Source organism: Euprymna scolopes, chromosome 15, assembly GCF_053919585.1.
Source record: "Euprymna scolopes isolate OS-2025 chromosome 15, ASM5391958v1, whole genome shotgun sequence".
NCBI classification, from domain to species: domain Eukaryota; kingdom Metazoa; phylum Mollusca; class Cephalopoda; order Sepiida; family Sepiolidae; genus Euprymna; species Euprymna scolopes.
Window position 1 is genome coordinate 77090596 of NC_136496.1, and position 13405 is coordinate 77104000.

Sequence of the window (13405 nt, forward strand, 5' to 3'; positions counted from 1 at the left end):
AAAAAAGGACCAAACTGCACCTCCAGAAATATAGTGTATGCACTAAAATGCACAGCGTGTGACAAATCTTACATAGCAATAGAGTGGCCTTACATAAGAGCAACATTAAAATCGCAGATAACAGACACCTCTATGTTTCAAAACACGTGCATACATGCAATGGAAATAGCTTCAAAATAATGCCAATCTTCCAAACAGACAACTACTTTTATTTACTTACACAGGAAAAAAAAATTCATAACAAGATTCACTCCCGAATTAAACAGAGCTTAATATCAACGCACAAACATATGAAATGCAAAACACACCCGCACGCACGTTCATACACACCTAAATTAGAACCGATACATTTGGAAAAAAAACACCCCCCCACACACACACATACATACACAGCCACACACACCCACAGCCACACACACCCACAGCCACACACAGGCACAGCACCCCTACCTCTAGTATAACACATTAAACAATACCCACTTACCTCGAAACCTACAACACTAAAATATACCTAGAATCGCAGTGTAGTATCTGTTCCAACACTGCGCCCACCCCTCCTACCCTCAGTCAGTGGAGGAGAAACCCTTCATGACTGAGATCATGCTTATTCTTATACTTGTGCCTTTCCAGGCGTCCCCTGAGCGAGATCTTCCTCACACTAAAAAACGACCCCCCCACACACACACCTTCCCCTACGCACCCACCTGACCAAGTACCAACGCGACCCTCACTTCCACCCAAGTAATAAAAAAAAAAAAACATAAAAAAATAAAAAATAAATAAAAAGTAGGAAAGGGAAAGTAGTGAGAGGGGACAGCAAAAGTAGGAATGACCATAGTCTGACCTCAATAAGAATGGTAGGAGTGGAACACACCCATCAAGATATTTGGTGTTATTTACAGACATTTCATCCGCTCTGGAAACATGTAATCAAAATGGACTGCGAAAATGCTTTTATACATTCTGAACACATCTTAAATATATTTTAATTATTTTACACTTTGAATAATTTCTGAAGAGGACGCTATACAGAACGTCTAAAACGATGTTGAGTGTCAAGAAACTAATGCTTTTAGCCAATTTTTCGGTATTTGTCGTCTGAAGGGTTAGGATTAATTGATAAGTGGTCGTCCTTTGCAAATGAGTAGAATGAAAATGTGTTCTTGAAACAAAACAAGCTCCTAAATGGTTACCTGCCACCCCACTTCCGAGTGCGTTCTGTCTTGGTAAACTCAAAATGTGAAAGGAACGTTTGTTCAAATATTTTAAATATTTGTTTGGAAAAAAAAACATACTAAAGACGTACTTGAGTTTTTTTTTTTTATAAAACCATTTTATCTTCATCCGAATAAATTTATGTCTGCATATACATTGTTTACATATATGTGTATGTGCGTATGTGTCTGTGTGTGGATGTGTAGAAATATACATATGTATGTGTTTGTATGTATGCGTATTTGCGCGTGCCTTGGCGTATGTATTAACCCTAACTACCTAAAAACAACTCATTGTCAACTGAAATGAACGAGTTGACTACGAACATTCTAAATGGAACCTTTTACTTGTCAAACACATGACGCTTACACAAACCCTTTCTCTCTCTCTCTTTCTCTTTCTCTCTCTTACTCTCTCTCTCTCTCATCTACTTCATATACCTGGCTAAACAACCAAAAAGTAGTCAAAATTTTAAAACCTAAAAATTGAAATTCCTCTGCCCTCCCTTCCTTACCCACCCTTTTTTTACTATCCTCTCTCCTCCTTCCCTTCCCTATATCCATATATCTCCATCCACGCCTACCTGAATCTGTTACCGCCACACACTACAATCTAATCTATTTTAACCTTCAAAACTTAAATATTGTCGATACCCGTTTCCCTCCCTCTTATTATCTCTTACCTCCCTTTTTTTCTCGTATTTCCTCTAAAACACTTCTTCCAAATACTAACAACCATTTCGATAAGGTCCGACGAGGTTGTTGGATCCTAAACCTCGTCCAACATCCGAGACATATGTAATCAAACAGATAAAACGGTATATATATATATATATATATATATATATATATATATATATATATATATATATATATATATATATATAAATGTAAAGTTGGTTCGTTCTAAACAAATAAAACCATGTTTATACGTTACCAATTTATTTGAAATTTTCAGACAACCCATTTTTAGAGTCGAGGTATGTTTTTATGTTATTAAAATAAATTTACCTAATTAAAATATTAAATAAAATAAATATATTTATTTAATCGTTTCTGCGAATCTGTTCTGTTGATAAAACTGAACTTCCGGTTCGATTCATTTCACAGCCACGAATTGACGAAAGGTTTCATTTTCTGTTAACTCGATAAGTAAAAAAAAAAACAAAAAAAAAAAACATATTTCATTTGTTTATCTTCCAAATTTTTTAATTTACACATCTTTTCTTTATTATATAAGGCCAAAAAAAAAAGTTTGTTGCTTGCTTTTGAGTTTTTTTTTTGTTTTTCTATATAAGATTACTCATGCAGAGAGTGATCCGCGCTGAAATAATGTTATTATTTAAAAATCATTCTTAACATGGGGAGGTAAGGATGTTTTGTACCTATTCTGTACTTTAACCTTACAATTGAATAAATAAAAAAATCATATCGTAAAACGTTATTTAAACGTGGAAATATGATTAAAAAATAGCGCGGATCGCTCTCTGCATTAGCACCATTTTTATTTATTGCGGACTATTATTCTCATCTTTATTAGTTGTTGTTTCACGAATTTTCGGCCAACTATTCCTCTGGCCTTCATGAAAAGAAGTCCTTTTATAAATGTTCAGTAACTTTTTCCTTTTATTATTCTTAAAGAGTAAAACTTTTCTTATTCATGAAAGGAGTTAAGCCTACGTAAATAAATAAATGTTTGTACACGTGACAAATTATCAATAAATGGTTTAGTTACTTTTTTTAAAAAATGTTTGTAAAAGTGCGAAAGGCGACGTTGTTGTATACTCCCATGCTTAATTTCTATACTTATAGGTTTTTGGAATTTTTTTTCACTGGATTATTATTGATTGGACACTAATTAAACAGATTATTAAAAAAAAATGTAAAAAAGAAATCATTATTTCGACATTTGAAAGTGGTGCTCACTTTTTAGTTACAACGTTCTGATAAATCAGTCACCCATTTTGTAACCAATAAAAACGCGGTATATCAAAACCATAGAAAGTAAAAATAATGAGTCTCTACCGCATTTGTAAGTCAGAAATATATTTGTTTCTCAAAGAAAAAAAAATAGAGAGAACAGGACTTTTTTTTTATTGTTTTCATGAAAATAAAGTTTCGAGATTTTTAATTATTTTTTTTTTACTTATTTAGTCAGTTTGTGTGTGTGTGTGTGTGTGTGTGTGTGTGTGTGTGTGTGTGTGTGTGTTTTTTTAATTGTTTTTGTGAAAGGTGAGTTTTTTTTCAAAACTTTTGTTTTGTTTCTTTTTAATTTTTTTAAAGTATTATAAATTTCACTAACATGCTGGAGAAATGTTTAATAATTTGGTATTTTTTTAGATTAGGTCCACCTCCACAATTTTCCTTTCAATGACGACATTTATAGGTTTCCGAGTAATGCTGAACACGAAAATTGCATTGAAATTTTGCGGAAATAAATAGTTGTATTATGCATTGTATTCTTCGGCGACCATCTTTTTACGTGCACACGCGCCATAAACAAATACACACACGTAAAAAAGATGGCCGCCAAAGATTACAATGCATAATACAACTTTTTATATCTTGATAACTACTTATTTCTGCAAAATTTCGATGCGATTTTCGTATTCAGCATAGTCGAAAACCATTTCAAGTCGTCATTTAAAAGAAAATTGAGGAGGTGGACCTAATCTAAAAATTCACCAATAATTTTTAATCCCGTACGCCTCCCGATACATTGCTTCGTCAACATGCGACCATTTTATATCTCCCGAAGACACTTCCGTATTCAGAAAAAAAAAATAAATAAATAAAAAGTGACCGATTTACCAGAACGTGGTAACTAAAAAGTGAGTATCCCTTTCAAATGTTGAAATGATTTTTTTTTTTTTTCAATTTTTTTTCATAATCTGGTTAGTGTTCAATCAATAATAATCCAGTGAAAAAATTTCAAAATACCTATCAGTATAGAAACTCCACCACGTAAGTAAATAAATAAAAAATGTTACGTGCGCATGCGTTAGCCTTGACTAGGGGGGTACTAAGGGAACGACCATTAAATAATTCTGCGGGTCGCCATGGAACTCAACGCCCAAGGAGTATCAAAATAGTTTTCATGATCTGAAGAAATTTTTTTTTCCGAAAAGTGGGTGATCACTTTTCCATCTAAATTTAACTTAAAATGAGCACCCACTTTCTGGCCACCTGAGGAAGGGGCATTTATTTTCGTGTTTATTGGCTTAAAGGTTTTTTTTGACAAGGCAATTTGGTACGCGAATGCATATTTAACAGTTTTCGTTTATGCTCACGCATAGCATAAACAAAGGCTACGTCTGTGAAATGGAAAATAGTCCCAGAGTTCAGGGGTTAATACCATGCAAAAGAAATCAAACAAAAAGACTTTTTAGCCAAGAAACACACAGAAAAAAAAATAGCATCCATTTTTTTTCTATCGAATTCATTTGCTGTTTTTATTGAAAACTATTTTCCCCCCGGATTTTTGATATAATTTTCCATTAAGGGCTGTTCGTCTCACGTTCGTAAATAAAATTTTTTTTTTTTGTAGATTTTGGTGTGCTAAAAACGAATCTGCAAACCGTTTCCGTCGCAAAAAAAATAGTTTTTATGATATGAAGAAATTACTTTTTCGAAAAAGTGGCGATCACTTTTCCATGTAAATTTAACTTAAAATGAGCACCCACTTTCTAGCCACCTGAGAGAGGGGGGATTTTTTCCCATGTTTATTGGCTAAACAGCTTTCGTTTATGCTTACGCATAGCGTAAACGAAGGCTACGGCTGTTAAATGGAAAATAGTCCCAGAGTTCAGGGGTTATTACCATGCAAAAGAAATCAAACAAAAAACTTTTTAGCCAAGAAACAGAAAAATGCCCCTCTCTCAGGTGGCCAGAAAGTGGGTGCTCATTCTAAGTTAAATTTAGATTGAAAAGTGATCACCCACTTTTCGAAAAAGTAATTTCATGAATGTCATGAAAACTTTTTTTTTGCTACGTAAACGGTTTGCAGATTCGTTTTTAGCACACCGAAATCTACAATAAAATATTTCGTTATATATGAACGTGAAACGGGCCTTAAAGTAAAATAATACCGGATTTTTTTGAGCAGATTTGCCGTTTAGTTGTACAAATATCCTCAAACCAAGTAATCACTAAAAGGGATTTTTAAAAGTCGTCACCTGTATCGAGCAAAAGTTTAAAACCACCGATTATATGCCAGCCTACATCATGGTAACATATATTGAGTGAGTTCCTAACAGTATTTTTAGTTTAAACTCATTTTCCCAAAATTTCCCCAAACTTAACGTGTTCGATACAGTCTGCCGCCATTTGTATTTTTCAGATATACCGATAAACATTGAATGTTTTTGAATCGATTATACATTACATAAAAACACTAAAATCTTATCCAGTTAGGTAGAACACTTACTTTTCTTGCCTTTGATAACATTTATTTGTTATATATTTATTTTTTGACAACTTCTTCGTATCTGTTTAGTAATATAAACCCTTTTCATTTAATGTAACGTTTAGTCGGCTCGAAAAACAGTGTTTATTGGTGTATTTGAAAGCTACAAATGGTGGTGGACACTGTTGATTACTTTAAGTTAGAGAAAGTGAGTTAAAACTAAAAAAACTATACAAAATACTGTCAGAAACCTATCCATTATGCCAGCCTATGTCATGGTAACATATGTTCGGTGAGTTTCAGACACTGTTTTGTATAGTTTTTAGTTTTCAACTTACTTTCCCAAACTTAACGTATTCAACAGAATTCGCGACCATTTCTGTTTTTTGAGCCAATTAAACATTTTACATTACATAAAAACACTAAACAATTATCCAATTAGGTAGAAACGTAAATTACCTTACCTTTGCTTTCATTTATTTGTTTTTGGACGACTTTTTCGAATCTGTGTATAGTAACCCCCCTCCCCCCACCATCAACCAAATATTAATTACTAAATCACATTTTTTAAAACAACAAAAAAAAAGCATTTAGCGTTTCAACATTTTTGCTACGTTCGGCTTCATCCACTGATTGTTGGTCAAGTCCAAAACATGAATGATTGACAGAAACTCTCGAGAATCCAGATCAAATTCTGCAAGAGTACCATTTTTTTCAGTTTTGCCTTCTTTTTCACTTTTTGCAGTGGATTGCTGTACTAATATAAGAAACATGCATTTTCTCTTTTATTAAATTTTTCCATTACACCAAATTGAGCCACTGCAATGCGTGGCAGGGTACAGCTAGTATATATATATATATATGCATACAAACACACATATATATATATATATATATATATATATATATATATATATACACACACACACACACACACACACACACACACATACACATATATATATCGTTGGTTTCAAAAGAAACATATGTATACTTACTTGGTTTTGAACAGAACAAAAATGTTTCAGTGTCGTTTGGTGTGGTCTGAAACTGTGTTGAGCACTGACGGTGGTAAGCCGTTTTATTTATATGAGAACAGCGAAAACTCTTTTCGTATCTTTCTCAATCTTCAACCAATTTAAAAAAAAAGCATTTTTATTACAAACTCAATAAATATGACAGTGATAAATTATGTATATTTTTTTCTTTTCTTCCCAATTCTTAACCAATGCACGTATTCTTACGAATGAACAATTAAAGTTTACATAATTTGTCATTAACATTTGTGAATGGCATTTAAATATGGTCATGGCATGACGAAGAGGTTCACTTGGCGCAAAATGGATTCTGCAATCTAGTGGGTGAAGATCTACTCTGTCTTCTCCAGACCCTTCTTTCGGAGAAGAAACGTCGCTGCTTTATCGTAATTAAATTCGAAGGTGTTTGACTCAGCTTTTTGAAAAACATTTACTACTAGAAACCCCCCCCCTACCACAATGGCTTTCAACAGAACCGTGTTTCGGTGCCACTCAGGCTGGCGTAGTCTGGAAATGTGGTAAGCACTAAACGTTGATAAGCTGGTCGCTACATTTACACGAGAACAGTGACACTGACCATCATACAGTTGTGATTTAGCTCCATCAGAGCTCTTCCTTTTTCCAAAAAACTCAAAGGAATCCGCAAAAGAAATCATTTTAATGAAATACAAGAAGCGAATCGCTGTGCTACGACTTGACTCTGAAAACGTCTTCCAGGATTCTTCAAAGACGATCTTTGAATCTGGAAATATTGACCTGAATCGCAACTATGTCGAGAAATAAGCTAATGAAGTTGCTTGACTTTTTGTAACATGTTCACAACCATGAATCCCTTCCTACCAGAATTGAAAAGAATGTTCCCTTCTTGCTCAGTGAGCCTCTGGTTAATCAGAAATTACATGAATAGTTCCCCCTCTCCTCAATAACTTCCGGTCAGTGGAACGCATTACCACAAAAATGCTTACATGAAAACTATAAAATGGTCGCCTCCAAATTTAATACCAACAAATACTTGTAATAAATCGTACCGTTAAGAAATAAACTTTTTCATTGTATTCAGCGTTTAAAATCCTCTTAAGATATTGTTCATTGTTGAATCCAGCTCGTTAATCCTTATCCATATGTGACTTTGGCCTTGATAAGTGGCAGCTAATTAACGACTACGACAACAACAGCAAAAAACAACAACAACAACGACGACGACAACAACAACAGCAGCAACAACAATAATAATAATATACATATAATATCCAACTTTGTTTTCCAAACAAAATTAGACCTACTTACAGTTGAATGCAACAAGACTGTTCCAGTTATAAAACGGCGCCGATTGTACTAACGCTGTCGAAGATCGCCTTGAACACTGAATGATGGTGAGATTGTCACCTTATACAAAAATAGCGACAACTTTCTTATCGCTTTTCTCAGTTAAAAGAAACAATATTTCATAATTTTTCACAAAATTAATGAATATCACCTTACAACTTATATATGCAACACAATATTAGCTACTTGTATTTTCTCTACCGCTCTCCCTCAAACCAAGACTGTACCCTAATAAACAAAGTCTCAGACAGCATAGATATAGCACTCTCCCTCGATACTAGCGCACAAATACATGTATTTGGTGACTTCAATGTCCACCACAGTAACTGGCTAGGATTCTCAAATCACAGACGTAGCTGGTAGCGCAACACATAGCTTCTCTATATCTCATTCCCTATCTCAGTTGGTTACATTTCCGACACGTTTCCCAGACCAGCACGATCAACATGCCCCACTTCTAGATCTCTTTCTGACAACGGTTCCCAATGACTGTACAACAAATGCCCACAGCCCACTCGGGAATGCTGATCACGCTATGATAATGGTAGAAATCAGCCTAAATTCTCGCCCTAAAACTGAAGAACCACTACTCAAAACAACGAGGTATTACAAAAAGGCTGATTGGGAAGCCATCAGGGAGCTCATCAGAGATGCCCCATGGCAAAATATCTTTACTCTTCCAGCGGAACAGTGTGCAAATGAGACAACTGAATGGTTCAAAACTGCTATTGAAGCACATGTTCCCGCACGGAAATACTATAGCAAGCCCCACTCTCCCCAATGGTTTACTTCTGCTTGTGCAGCTGCCATTTGTCAAAGGCAGCATGCGTTCCGCAGATTCAACCGACATAAGTCCAGCTCAAATAAACAGAAGTTTATAGAAGCTAGAAATAATTGTAAGAGAGTGATAGACACAGCTAAGACAGATTACTCTGAAACCACCAGAAAGCGCATCGAAGCACAGAAATTAGGAACCCGGGATTTTTAGAAAATCTACAACAGCGTAGTTAATAATGGACAGTCAATTATTCCCCCACTAACAAACAATCATGAGGTTGCTTGCACGGCAACTGACAAGGCTAATCTGCTTGCCAGTCGGTTTGCCTCAAACTCCACACTGAACTCGGTACACCACTCACTCCCTGATTTTCCTCTGCGAGCAGACGCCACACTTGACGATTTGAAAATCACCCCTTCTCAGGTACATGCTATTATAAAAAACCTAGACACCTCAAAAGCATGTGGACCAGATCTCATCCCGGCTGTGCTATTAAAAAAATGCTCTGCCGAGGTTGCTCCAGTTCTGTCCAAACTTTACAATCAATGCCTTAACGAATCTTGTTTTCCCGACTGCTGGAAAACCGCCTCTGTGGTACCAGTCTTCAAGAATTCTGGTGAAAGAACTGACCCACTAAATTATCGCCCCATTAGCCTCCTCCCGCTTTTCGCCAAAATATTTGAGTCCTTAGTTAATCAAGCCCTAGTCCAGCACCTAACAGCTGCTAAACCCCTGACTGACAAACAATATGGATTCAGGCACGCCCGTTCAACAGCAGATATCTTAACTGTAGTTTCTGAACGTATATACCGTTCATTGGATAAAACAGGGGAGGGTAGAGCGGTGGCCCTTGATATATCTAAGCCTTTTGACAGGGTATGGCACGATGGTCTTCTAAGGAAAATTAGATTATATGGAATCACTGGAAGAATTCATAATGTAATTAAATCCTTCTTAAGTAATAGAAAAATCAAAGTTGTCCTCGACGGACATACATCCAAACAATATGAAATAAATGCGGGAGTACCTCAGGGGTCTATCCTTGGACCTCTATTATTCCTGATATTCATAAACGACCTCCCTGATAATATTGTTTCGGAGATGGGTATATTTGCCGATGACACCACTCTCTATAACAGATATGAGAGGAAAACAAATGAACACATATCCAAGGAAATGGCAGAAACACTAGAGGATGACCTCCAATCCGTAGTGGAATGGGGACAAAAATGGTTGGTCACATTCAATGCTGCTAAGACTAAGCTTGTTTCCTTCAATAACTACAAGAAACCTTTTCTACCACCAATAGCAATGGCCAAGAACACATTGCCTGAAAGTACTTCTTTTAAACTCCTTGGCCTAACGTTTACAGGGAATATGAACTGGAATAGATACATTGAGAGCATTGCCAAGGCTGCTGCAAGGAAGGTTGGCTCCCTCTACCGTGCTAGAAAACTACTTACGCCTGACAGTATCCTATACCTCTATAAGGCAACCATTCGCCCATGTATGGAGTACTGTTGTCACATCTGGGCTGGTGCATCTGCTGCTTGTCTCTCGCTCCTGGACAGGGTTCAAAAAAGAGTCGCCAACCTGATAGGTCCTGAACTGTCATCTAGGCTTCAACCTCTGTCCCATCGACGAGATGTTGCATCCCTCTACCTGTTCTACAAATACTTTAATGGTGAATGCTCTGACGAACTGCAAACACTTGTACCTCCCCGACGTAACTACCCCCGACAAACCCGACAAGCTACTAAGTCTCATCCCTTTACAGTAGAGATCCCTAGGTGCAAGAAAGCCTTTTACTCCAATAGTTTCTTCCCCAGAACTGCGGGTCTTTGGAACTCCCTTCCGGGATTCTGCTTTCCCAACTGCAACGATATGCAGAAGTTCAAGTGTAATGTTAACAAACATCTTTCTACTCATCTCCCTTCATAATGACCCCGCTAATTAAGTCCCTAATAGTAGCCCCCTGCTTCAAAGTGGCACTGTGCCTTGTTTGGGGTGAAAATTGAATTAAAAAAAAATATATATATACATACCTTTTCTTTTCTTTCCAATTCTGATACAATGCACATATTCTTACCAATTAACAATCAAGGTTTACATCGTCTGACAATGGTATATGTGCCTATTTACTATGCCTCCCCACGGGACAGAGTTAGACACCAGGGTCGTTTTTTAACGTTATGTGATCAAGATTAAAATCCTACCGGATAGATTGGCCGTAGCACCCATAAAATAAAGAGGCCTGTGCGATCTAACACAACGTCATACATTTTGGTGCAAACGAAATATGTAGAAAAGTCAAGCTGCGGATAATGAATGAATATCTTTTGTAAAAAAAAGTATTAGGAAACTTCAAAAGTTGCAATACAAAAATGTTTGCATCATTTGTCACTGACATTAGTGAGTAGAATTTAAATCACTCCGGTAATGGGGAAAAGCTCGCTTGGTCGTGGCATTCGTAAAAAGGAGGCCTGTGCGATTGAACATGGCGTCATACATTTTGGTGCAAGCGAGACGTGTTGAAAAGTCAGGCTATCGATAATGAACGATATCTTTTGTAAAAAGTATTAGGAAATTCGAAAGTATTAATATAAAGAAAGGGAAGGGGCGCAGTCTGATTTATACTGAAACTGATCTTTATTCAATATTAGTTTCAAAAAAGAAAATAATTAAAAAAAGAATAAGTTGTGTGTTGCTGACGTATTAAAGCATCGATTTGTAGAGACTAAAATTCGTTTTCTTATTTGGATTGCGAACAGTCTGAAAGTAAATTTTCGTCACAGAAGCTATTTTAAAAATGCAAAACCAATCAAAGCAGATTGTACCTTTTTTAAGTTACAATATCGATCTGTTGGTTACGATCAATGTAATTACGCGTGTTCCTATTTACTTGTCTCCTCACCGGGGAAGATCGTTTTTTATCGTGGGGAAATCCAGCTCCCCAGAAGGGGCGACTGGATTAAGAAAATTATTTTGTCTCATTCATAGACCAGAACAGAAACCGATTAGAACTGATACAACACTTCAAATTATTTGTGAAAAAAAATAAATAAATAAATAAAAAATAACTATACAATTTTAAATTTAAAAGACCAAGAAACTATAATTACAGCTAAGGAGCACACAATGAATTAACTAATCAAACAAATCATGAACAAACGATTAATAATAATAATAAAGAAATTAAAACAATAAATAAATAACTAGCGGGATCTGCGTAAATTCAACAGCGGACGCTTTCATATGTAACATATTGATGTGGGCATTCTCTGGATGTTCAGCGTAAATGGAAACGCCCTGATGTTATTGCAGCTCTTTTGTTAAAACTGCAAAAGTATTTATCTGAGCTAGCAGGGACGCCCGACGTAGCCCGGTCGTAAAATATGCTTAAATAAGATATTTATTTTATCCAAATTTCGTATATATTATTATAGAAAAAATGGGTGCATCAGCTTTAATTGAAACCGAAAAATTGAAAATTTATCATTCCATAAGCTGAAAAGCTATAGCAAGCATCTATATGAGTACTTTAACCATAGTTCCTGATTTCAAAAGGCGAAAAATTAGAAGGTAAATATTTGTACCTATATTTTTATGTATATATCTGTATATCTATTTATATGTATATATGTGTCTATTTTTTCATATATATGCATGTATATATTTGTGTATGTATGTATGTATAATATTGTACTTAAACCAAATTTATATTTACTCTATTTCTTTTCTATCTCTAACCCATATTAATTTTCTTATCAATTTTAAATCCAGACCTTTATTTTAATTTTTTTCCAGATACATCTACCTTACTTTTAATGCTAGGTTTATTTATGGTGTCTTTTAAATTTAATAAAAACCCTTCACAATTTGCTGATGAGAAAACCTTGTTTATTAAAACACTATATGTAATAATTATTGCCCGTAACTTGATGTCTACCACAATAAAAACACTGTTTTCCGAAACGATCGTACAAATAATTGATTTTGTTGTTGTTCCTTCTTATGAAACGGATTTTTAATTTAATTATAATTTGATTTTTAAATTATCAATCACATTACTAAATATTAAATTAGCTCTAGGATATTTACCCATCGAACTTATTATATATCTAAATCACTACGAGCACTTTTTCTTTCCTGTATTTTAATTAAACTAGTAATTACACTATTACATTAAAATACACTCTGCTCTTTAGACTATTGTTCTATTCTCCTTTAAATTATATATATATATATATATATATATATATATATATATATATATATAGTTCCTTCAGCTCTTCAGCTATAATCGAAACCGAAACTAAAACTTATAAAGAATTCTTGGTAAAATTATTTATTAAAAAAAAAAGAGATGACTTGAGTCTCAGCAGTTATAATCGAAACCGAAACCAAAATTATGAAGAGTGCTTAGTAAAATTATTTATTACAAGAAATGAAAGGTCATAACAATTAAACGACAGTCACTCGGGAGAAAAAAGATGTAAGCGTTACACACAAAATAACACACACACACACACACACACTATCGTATTAATATATAGATTAATTTTGTGCTATAAATGTGAAAAACTGTTCGGAAATATTTTACTGTTCATTTCGATTTGCTTAAATTTTTTTCATGGTCCTGAAA

The 13405-nt window shown here is 34.9% G+C and overlaps 1 long non-coding RNA gene across 1 annotated transcript in view; it reads right to left on the bottom strand.

Annotated features, from left to right (window-relative positions):
* The window catches only part of LOC145293915 (uncharacterized), a 40965-nt gene extending 34087 nt beyond the window's left edge, over positions 1-6878 (bottom strand). The window contains exon 1 of the long non-coding RNA XR_013869790.1: positions 6618-6878. This is a non-coding gene — a long non-coding RNA (uncharacterized LOC145293915). The remainder of the gene's footprint in view (positions 1-6617) is intronic.
* Positions 6879-13405: the final 6527 nt, after the last annotated feature.